The sequence below is a fragment of the Rhinopithecus roxellana genome, chromosome 12 (assembly GCF_007565055.1).
Source record: "Rhinopithecus roxellana isolate Shanxi Qingling chromosome 12, ASM756505v1, whole genome shotgun sequence".
In the NCBI taxonomy this organism is placed as follows: Eukaryota; Metazoa; Chordata; class Mammalia; order Primates; family Cercopithecidae; genus Rhinopithecus; species Rhinopithecus roxellana.
Window position 1 is genome coordinate 111811704 of NC_044560.1, and position 9532 is coordinate 111821235.

A 9532-nucleotide genomic window follows, 5' to 3' on the forward strand; every position below is an offset into this window, starting at 1 on the left:
CCAAGCAATTCAATTAGAAAATGGGCAAAAGGCATGAATAAAATGGGCAAAAGGCTAATCTTTAGAACAAGGACGAGCATAAAGCAATGAACATACATGACTGTGCAGAGCAATTACATTATGTCCATCTCAGCTTTAAACTGGCTTTAAGCTAAAGAAGGAGAATATTTGGTTTTCAAATCTAAAACTCCCCAGAGCAGATCTGCTTTAGGACATCAAATGCCTGAATGTGGGGTTTTTCTCTGTTGCACCTTCCTTTAAGTTGACTTCAGGCTTAGGCAGCCTGTCTTCACAATGGCTCCAGAAGAGAGGGACCAGCCTTCAAGTTCAAGTTCAGTAGAAGAGATATTCTTTCTCCTGGTGGTTAAAAGAGAAGGGCTGGCCAAGTGCAGTGGTTCATGCCTGTAATCCCAACACTTTGGGAGGCAAAGGTGGGCGGATCACAAGGTCAAGAGATCGAGACCATCCTGGCCAACATGGTGAAACCCTGTCTCTACTAAAAATACAAAAATTAGCTGAGTGGTGTGGTGCGCGCTTTTCATCCTAGCTACTCGGGAGGCTGAGGCAGAAGAATCGCTTTGCCGGGAGGCAGAGGTTGCAGTGAGCCGAGATTGTACTACTGCACTCCAGCCTGGCGAGACTCTGTCTCAAAAAAGCAAACAAAAACAAAAACAAACAAAGAAACGGCTGGATCCAGAGTGGATGCACTCTGTCACTCAGGCTGGAGTGCAGTGGTATGATCTTGGTTCACTGCAACCTCTGCCTCCTGTGTTCAAGCGATTCTTCTGCCTCAGCCTGCCGAATAGCTGGGACGAAAAGCGCGCACCACACCGCTCAGCTAATTTTTGTATTTTTAGTAGAGATGGGGTTTCACCACATTGGCCTGGCTGGTCTCAAACTCCTGACTTCAAGTGATTCACCTGCCTCAGCCTTCCCATGTGCTGGGATTACAGATGTGAGCAACCACGCCCAGCCTAGGTTCATCTTTCATTGGTCTGGATTGAGTCATGCACCCAAGTGTGAACCATCACTTGGTCAGAGGATGAACTGCAGATGATCAGGGTCATGGTTTCACACGTGCCCCTGGAGCAGGAGCTGGGGGTGAAGTCAGCTCCACCAAACCACATGGTAGAGGGCAAGGGAGGGATGCAGTTACTAAGGAGGAAGGGATGCTGCCAAGAAGGCCAAACCAACCAGTGCCCCCTCTGATTACTGGCTCATTTTTGAAAAGAGACTGTAGAGCATGCTGTGATAAAATCGCAATCCTCAGGGTCCACCAATCAGTACCCTCTTCCACCCCTTCCTCTTGTTTTTTTTTTTTTTTTTTTTTTTTTTTGACGGAGTGTCTGCTCTTGTTGCCCAGGTTGGAATGCAGTGGCGTGATTTTGGCTTACAGCCTCTGCCTCTCAGATTCGAGTGATTCTCCTGTCTCAGCCTCCCAAGTAGCTGGGATTACAGCCGCGTGCCACCATGCTCGGCTGATTTTTATATTTTTAGTAGAGATGGGGTTTTGCCATGTTGGCCAGGCTCATCTCAAACTCCTGGCCTCAGGTGATCCACCCACCTCCGCCTCCCAAAGTGCTGGAATTACAGGCCTGAGCCACCGTGCCTGGTACACCCCTCCCTCTGATCACTGTGTCTCACCCCTAGAAGCAGGACTTCCCCAAGGTCATTGAGAGTAATATTGTAAATGGTGGCATCTTGATCCCTCCTTTAGGAGAAAGGTCTCCTATAAGTTTACAGAAACCAAGTGACCTGACTTCACATCACAGTCCCTTTCCGGTGGACACTCACTCTCCCCACCATTAACCTGCAAACCAGAGAGGGCTGAGGGCAGCCTTGTTGGTAACCTTCAAACTTCTGTTCCTTGCTTAACACAATGCCCCAGGAACCATTTATTTACCGGGAGGTGCAACGGAACTAGTTGAATTGCCCTATATTATATGAAGTAGATGCTATCAAGTAGTCTAACAGTAAAACTGAGGCTTTCACAAAGGCTTTGTGAATTCCCCCCTTCAAAATAAAACACACTAAGCCTGTTCATAACTTTTGCCCTGAAAACCTTTCTTTAATCTTTGCTGACAAGAATTAAATGTGCATTTTTCCCAGGATGACATAGGACAAATATAATTAGTATTACACTTTCCTCCTTCACAAGTTCCTATAGCCTCTAAGGTTGGAAATCCTACATATAGTTTGGGTTAATATTCCACCTAATTGTAGATGAAGTAATCTTTCCCCATAAAACAAGAAAAACTCCAATTTAAAGAATCCTCAGGCCGGGCACGGTGGCTCACGCCTGTAATTCCAGCACTTTGAGAGGCTGAGGTGGGTGAATAACTTGAGGCCAGGAGTTCAAGACCAGCCTGGCTAACATGGTGAAACCCCATCTCTACTAAAAATACAAAAATTTGCCAGGTGTGGTGGCACACTCCTGTAATCCCAGCTACTCAGGAAGCTGAGGCATGAGAATTGCTTGAGCCTGGGAGGCAGAGGTTGCAGTGAGCCAAGATCATGCCACTTCACTGCAGCAGCCTGGGCGACAGAGTGAGACTCTGCCTCAAAAAAAAAAAAGGTCTTTAGAACAGGAACTAGCATAACGTGGTGAATACAGGTCTGTGCGGAGCGATTACATCCCATCCATCTAAGCCAACTTTGGCTTTGTTACTTCTTTTTATTTTTATTTTTATTTTTTTTGAGACAGAGTCTGGCTCTGTGGCCCAGGCTGGAGTGAGCGGCGCCATCTTGGCTCACTGCAAGCTCCGCCTCCCGGGTTCCCGCCATTCTCCTGCCTCAGCTCCGGAGTAGCTGGGACCACAGGCGCAGCCACCACGCCCGGCTCATGTTTGTATTTTTAGTAGAGACGGGGTTTCACCGTGTTAGCCAGGATGATCTTGATCTCCTGACCTCGTGATCCGCCCGCCTCGGCCTCCCAAAGTGCTGGGATTACAGGCGTGAGCCATCGCGCCCAGCCTGTTACTTCTTTATATCCTCATGAAATAGTTCTGGTTGTTAAGTCTCATATTTAATACCTCAACAAGCTTTGCATTTTACCAGGCAGACTTTAAACTCACTTTGAGAGCTTAAGTGGCATTGGACTTTATGAAATTTTGAATCATTAAACACATATCAGGTAGCAGAATGTTTTATATGTGCACAATTGCACTTAGCAGAGTAAGCCTGTCTGTCATTTCACCAGGTCAGCAATTCTCAAATTTGTGGATCTCAGGGCCAGTTTATACTCTTGAAAATTACTGAAGGGGTGGGTGTGGTGGCTCACCCCTCTAATCCCAACACTTTGGGAGGCTGAGGCAGGTTGATTGCTTAAGCTTGGGGAGTTTGAGACCAGTCCGGGCAACACGGCAAAACCCCATCTCCACAAAAAATACAAGAATTAGCTGAGCATGGTGGCGTGCACCCCTAATCCCAGCTACTCAGGAGGCTGAGGTGGGAGGATCGCTTGAGCCTGGGAAGACGAGGCTGCAGTGAGTTGTGTTCATGCCATTGCACTCACCCTGGGTGACAGAGTGAGACACTGTCTCAAAACAAAAAGAAAGAAGAATAAAAGAAAATTCCTGTGGGCGCAGTGGCTCACGCCTGTAATCTCAGGACTTTGGGAGACTGAGGTGGGCGGATCACGAGGTCAGGAGTTTGAGACCAGCCTGACCAACATGGTGAAACCTTGTCTCTACTAAAAATACAAAAATTAGCCAGGCATGGTGGCATGTGCCTGTAATTTCAGCTACTCGGGAGGCTGAGGCAGGAGAATCGCTTGAACCCACGAGGCAGAGGCTGCAGTGAGCCGAGATCACGCCACTGCACTGCACTCCAGCCTGGGTGACAGAGCGAGACTCCATCTCAAATGAAAAAAAAAAGGAAATTCCTGAGGACCCCAAAGAGCTTCTGTTTAAGTAGGCTGTATCTGTTTACTTTAACCATATTCAAAGTTAAAACGGGGCCAGGCACAGTGGCTCATGCCTGTAATTCCAGGCCAAGGTGGGTGGATCACCTGATGTCAGAAGTTTGAGACCAGCCTGGCCAACATGGTGAAACCCCGTCTCTACTAAAAATACAAAAAAATAGCCGGATGTGTTGGTGCATGCCTGTAATCTCAGCTACTTGGGAGACTGAGGCAGGAGAATAGCTTGAACCCAGGAGGCAGAGGTTACAGTGAGCCAAGATCACACCACTGCACACCAGCCTTGGCAACAAGAGTGAAACTGCATATCAAAAAAACCAAAACAACAAAGTCAGAACAGAAAAATTTTAAAATGTGTATTATCTTATAATAATAATAATAAAGCCATTACATGTTAATATAAATAACACGTTCCTAGAAAAAGCAACTATATCTTCAAAAAATTCGTGACAGTGGCATGGTTTCACATTTTTGCAGATTACTTTAATGCCTGGCTTAATAGAAGACAGCTGTATTTTCCTATCTGGTCTGCATTCATTCCGTCATGATATCACATCACGTAGCTCTCAAAACCTCCACTGTGCACATTATTTGTGAGATAATGAAGGCGAAGAGAGCAATAAGCATCTTAACAGCATTACGAATAGTTTTGACCTCACAGACCGTGCTTTGAGAAATGCTGCCCTAGATTCACATAGTTTGAAGCCACTTGGGTTGGTTTTTCCTTGATGTGTGGTATCAAAGGGAAGAAGGGAGGGAGGGAGGGAGGAACTCACTGAGGAAGTCCTAACATCTTACAATGTTTAAAATAACCACCAAATAATGGAAACAGAATATATAGTTTCGAAGTCAATGGAGGAATAAATGAAATGAGAAAAGAAATAAACAAACTGAATTCCAAAAGAAGGCTAGAGAGCAGAAAAAAAGAAACATTAAAAGATGAGGGACGGCCGGGCGAGGTGGCTCACACCTGTAATCATAGCACTTTGGGAGGCTGAGGTGGATGGATCACCTAAGGTCAGGAGTTCAAACCAGCCTGGTCAACACGGTGAAACCCCGTCTCTACTAAAAATGCAAAAATTAGTCAGGTATAGTGGCACACATCTGTAATCCCAACTACTTGGGAGGCTGAGGCACAAGAATTGCTTGAACCCAGGAGGTGGAGGTTGCAGTGAGCCGAGATCATGCTGTCAAACTCCAGCCTGGGCAACAGAGTGAGACTGTGTCTGAAAATAAAATAAAATAAAATAAAAAATAAAATAAAATAAAAGATGAGGGAAATAAAAAGTACAAAATAAGATGGTAGACGTTTCGCTTTTTCTTAAATAGGTGTGTTCACTCTGTGATATTTGTGATAATTTATTTGGCCTATACACTTGTTATTTGGCTATGCATGGTGATATGGTTTGGCTATGTCCCCATCTAAACCTCATCTTGAATTGCAGTTCCCTTAATCCCAAGTGTCATGGGAGGAACCAGGTGGGAGGTAATTGAGTCGTGGGGTGGTTATCCTCATGCTGTTCTCCAATGGTGAGTGAGTTCTCACGAGATCTGATGGTTTTATCAGATGGCTTCCCCCATTTTGCTCTGCACTTCTTGCTGCTGCCATGTGAAGAAGGACCTGTTTGCTTTCCCTTCTACCATGATTCTATGTTTTCTGAGGCTTTCTCAGCCCTGTGGAACTGTGAGTCAATTAAACCTCTTTTCTTTGTAAATTACCCAGTCTCACGTACATCGTTACTAGCAGCGTGAGAATGGACTAATACACATGGAATGCATGTATATTTCAATATATGTGTACATACTTCACTAAAAGGATTTAAAATAAGATGACAGAAATAAATTCAAAAATATTGGAAATTATTATTTTATAACTATAAATGGACAAAATGATATAGTTAAAAGACAAATATTGTCCAGTTGTCAGACCAGATTATAAAAAAATTCAACCTCTTATACACTGCTTAGGAAAAACACATTTAAAACATAAAGATATAGCAAGGTTGAATGTAAAAGGATGGACAGAGATGGACCAGGCAAATAATAACTAAAAACGAAGTCAATGTGGCTCTGCTAATATCAGACAAAATCAATGTTAAGGCAGAAGGAATTTTGAAAGTTTCAATTCACCAGGGAGACAGAACTACAAGGAGAAATTGACAAACTTACCATGATAGAAGGAGCATGTAATGCACCTCTTCATGTAACTGATAGATTAAATAGATGAAAATGTATGTAAAGGTTATGAAGATTTGAACATCATAAATTAACAAGTTCGATCTAAGATATATACAGAGAAGATGGCACCCAACAATTGCAGAATCTCTCTTCTTTTCATTGTTGGAATACTAGAATACTGTTTATATTCCAAGCCAAAAAAAAATTATCAGCAAATTTCCAAAAAACCGATACCCTTGAAACAATACTCTCTAGTTAGAAATGAATAACAAAAGAATAAAGGGGAAAAAAATTCTGTGTTTGAAAATTAAGATACATTTCCAAAGTCGAGAGTCAAAGAAAAATATCACATGGAATTTGGAGCCTATTTAGAACTCAAAATAATGAGAATTCTGCAAATCAAAACTTGTGACATCCCACTAAAGCTGTTCTTAGAGGGAAATCTATCCAACGCACTAAATGCTTACATTAACAAAGAAGAAAGGCTAAAATGAATGAGCATCCAAGTTAACATGTTAGAAAAGGAGCAACAGAGAAGACTCAATAGAGTAAAACGAAGGAAACAATAAAGATTAGAAATTAATGCAACAAGAAAACAAAGATAAATGCAAGAAAGGATCTTGGTTTTCTGAAAAGACAAATTAATGGACCTCTTGGCAAGACTGAGAAAGGAAAAAAGAAGGCACAAACACAATAGGAGGTAACCACTAAAAAGTATCATGACCTGTTTCTTCCCACCACGTGGACTCTGCTCTGAAGGACTGTTGCTTTTCTTGCCCAGTTTGTCCACCTGTGCCAGTCACTGCTTTGTTTCGGGTGCTGGTCCTTTGAGTCCACATGCAGGCTCCTGCCTTGCTCCCCAGACTTGCCTGTGCTGGGTTGTTCAGATTCAGCATGAAGAACCCTCCTTTCTGAATCGGAGCCAAGGATAGAATTAAGAGCTCTGCAGCAGATAAGTGAATGCTACCATCTTCTAGATACAGAGTAGGGAAGATAAAGAATTCCAAGACTCTGATATTACAGAATAAAAAGCCTTGTGGTTTACCACGAGGTAGTACCAGCCATAATGAAGAAAATGTTATAGGCTGGGTATGGTGGCTCACACTTGTAATCTCAGCACTTGGGGAGGCCCAGGAGGGAAGATCGCTTGAAGGCAGAAGTTGTTGAACATCCTGGGCAACATAGTGAAACCCTGTCTCTATAAAAAATAAACAATTAGCTGGGCATGGTGGCGTGCACCTGGCGTCCCAGCTACTCAGGAGGCTGAGGCAGGAGGATGGCTTGAGCCCATGAGTTCGAAGCTGCAGTGAGATGTGATCACACCACTGCATTCCAGCCTGGGAGACAGAGGGAAACCCTGTCTCTAAAAGAGACAAACAAGTAAAACAAAGCAAAAAAGAAAGAAAGAGAGAGAGAGAGAGAAAGAAAGGAAGGAAGGAAGGAAGGAAGGAAGGAAGGAAGGAAGGAAGGAAGGAAGGAAGGAAGGAAGGAAGGAAAAGAAAATGGAATGTATCATAGACCCAAAGGAACAAAATGAAAACACTCACTCAATGGCTGAGTTGGGTTTGAGCTATCTACTACTCTCCTTTACCTCTGAACTCACCTTAGTTCTGTTTCATTGTTCCTCTTTTTGAGCCCTCCTTCCCCAAAAGGTTACCCCAAGCTGGCGCCTCTAATCTCCTGTGAAGGTGACATTGGCCACCCCTAAGATCCGCATCTTCTCTCTGAAGCTGGCTCTCCACTACCCAGACAGTGAGACCCCCCATGCTGCCGCCTCTGTGGCCCTCTGTCAAAGGCTTTGTGCACATGGAGGAAGAGAAACAGAAAATCAAGGGGTTAGGCTGGGCATGGTGGTTCATGCCTGTAATTGCAACACTTTGGGAGGCCAAGGTGGGCGGATCGCTTGAGGTCAGGAGTTCGAGACCAGCCTGACCAACATGGTGAAACCCCGTCTCTACTAAAAATACAAAAATTAGCCAGGTGTGGTTGTGGGGGCCGGTAATCCCAGCTACCCAGGAGGCTGAGGCAGGAGAATTGCTTGAACCTGGGAGGCAGAGGTTGCAGTGAGCCAAGATCACACCACTGCACTCCAACCCAGGTGACAGAGCGAGACTCCGTCTCAAAAACAAAACAAAACAAAATAAAAACAAAAACAAAAATAAAGAAAATCAAGGGGTCAATGCAGCATTGAGAGCACTGAGCAACACTGCCCCCGCCCACCAATTTGACTCTTCCATTGGGGGAACCCACCCTGGTAGACAAAGTGTAGGGTCCAAACAGACCAAGAAGTTGAAGAGGATCATGGCAGCCAGTCTCCTGGCTCTTCTGCACCTCCAGGTCCCCACTTGGGGCCAGGAGAGCATGATCTGCACAAAGTGCCAGTGGCAGAAGGTGGTGAGCGCCATGGGGATGAAGAAGAGCTCCAAGTACAGCTCCAGCTGCAGCACCATGGCCAGCTGCTCTTGGGGGGAAGTTCTCATAGCAGATATGGGGCCCTCTGGCATATCTCATTGTCTTCTTGGTTAGTAAAAACTAGACAATGAGGCCAGGCGTAGTGGCTGATGCCTGTAATCCCAGCACTTTGGGAGGCCGAAGCAGGCAGATCACTTTAGGTCAGGAGTTCAAGACCAACCTGGCTAACAAGGTGAAACCCCGACTCTACTAAAAATACAAAAATTAGTCGGGAGTGGTGGCACGTGCCTATAGTCTCAGCTACTCAGGAGGCTGAGGCAGAAGAATCACCTGAACCCGGGAGGTGGAGGTTGCAGTGAGCCGAGATAGTGCCACTGCACACCTCTCCTCGAAGTGATCATTGAAAGGTAGACATTTAAAATAAAACTTGTGGCTGGGAGCAGTGGCTCATGCCTGTAATCTCAACACTTTGGGAAGCCAAGACGGGAGGATTGCTTGAGTCAAGGAGTTCAAGACCAGCCTGGGCAACACAGTGAGAGCCTTTCTCTACAAAACGTTAAAAAATTAGCTGGGCATGGTGGTGTGCGTCTATAGTCCTGGTTACTCTGGAGGCTGAGGCAGGAGGATCACTTGAGTCCAGAGTTTCAAGGTTACAGTGAACCATGGTGGCACCACTGCACACCAACCTGGGCGACAGAGCAAGACCCTGTCTCAAAAAAAAAAAAAAGTTTAAAATGAATAAAATAAAACTTGAGGCCTTAACCTATGATGGATAACATATCACCGCTGGCCCATCTGTATGTTTCATTCTGCATTCCAGAATTTCAGAGGTAGAGGACCAGATGAATGGGAGCGGTCCTGCCGCCGTGGGGCTGAGCTCCACCGCTTTCCTCCTGCTCCTCCCGGCCAGGCCCTGACCATCTCTCCACTGACTTGTTCTGGCCCCTTTCCCATTTCTGTGGCCTCTTCCCTCTCCTCCTTGGAGAGTAGCCCTGTCCTCTGCTCCCTGCATGCTCTCCTTCC

General features: G+C 45.2%; 1 pseudogene; it reads right to left on the minus strand.

The window, feature by feature from the left end:
* Positions 1-7701: 7701 nt before the first annotated feature.
* Positions 7702-8601, minus strand: LOC104667103 (annotated as a pseudogene).
* Positions 8602-9532: the final 931 nt, after the last annotated feature.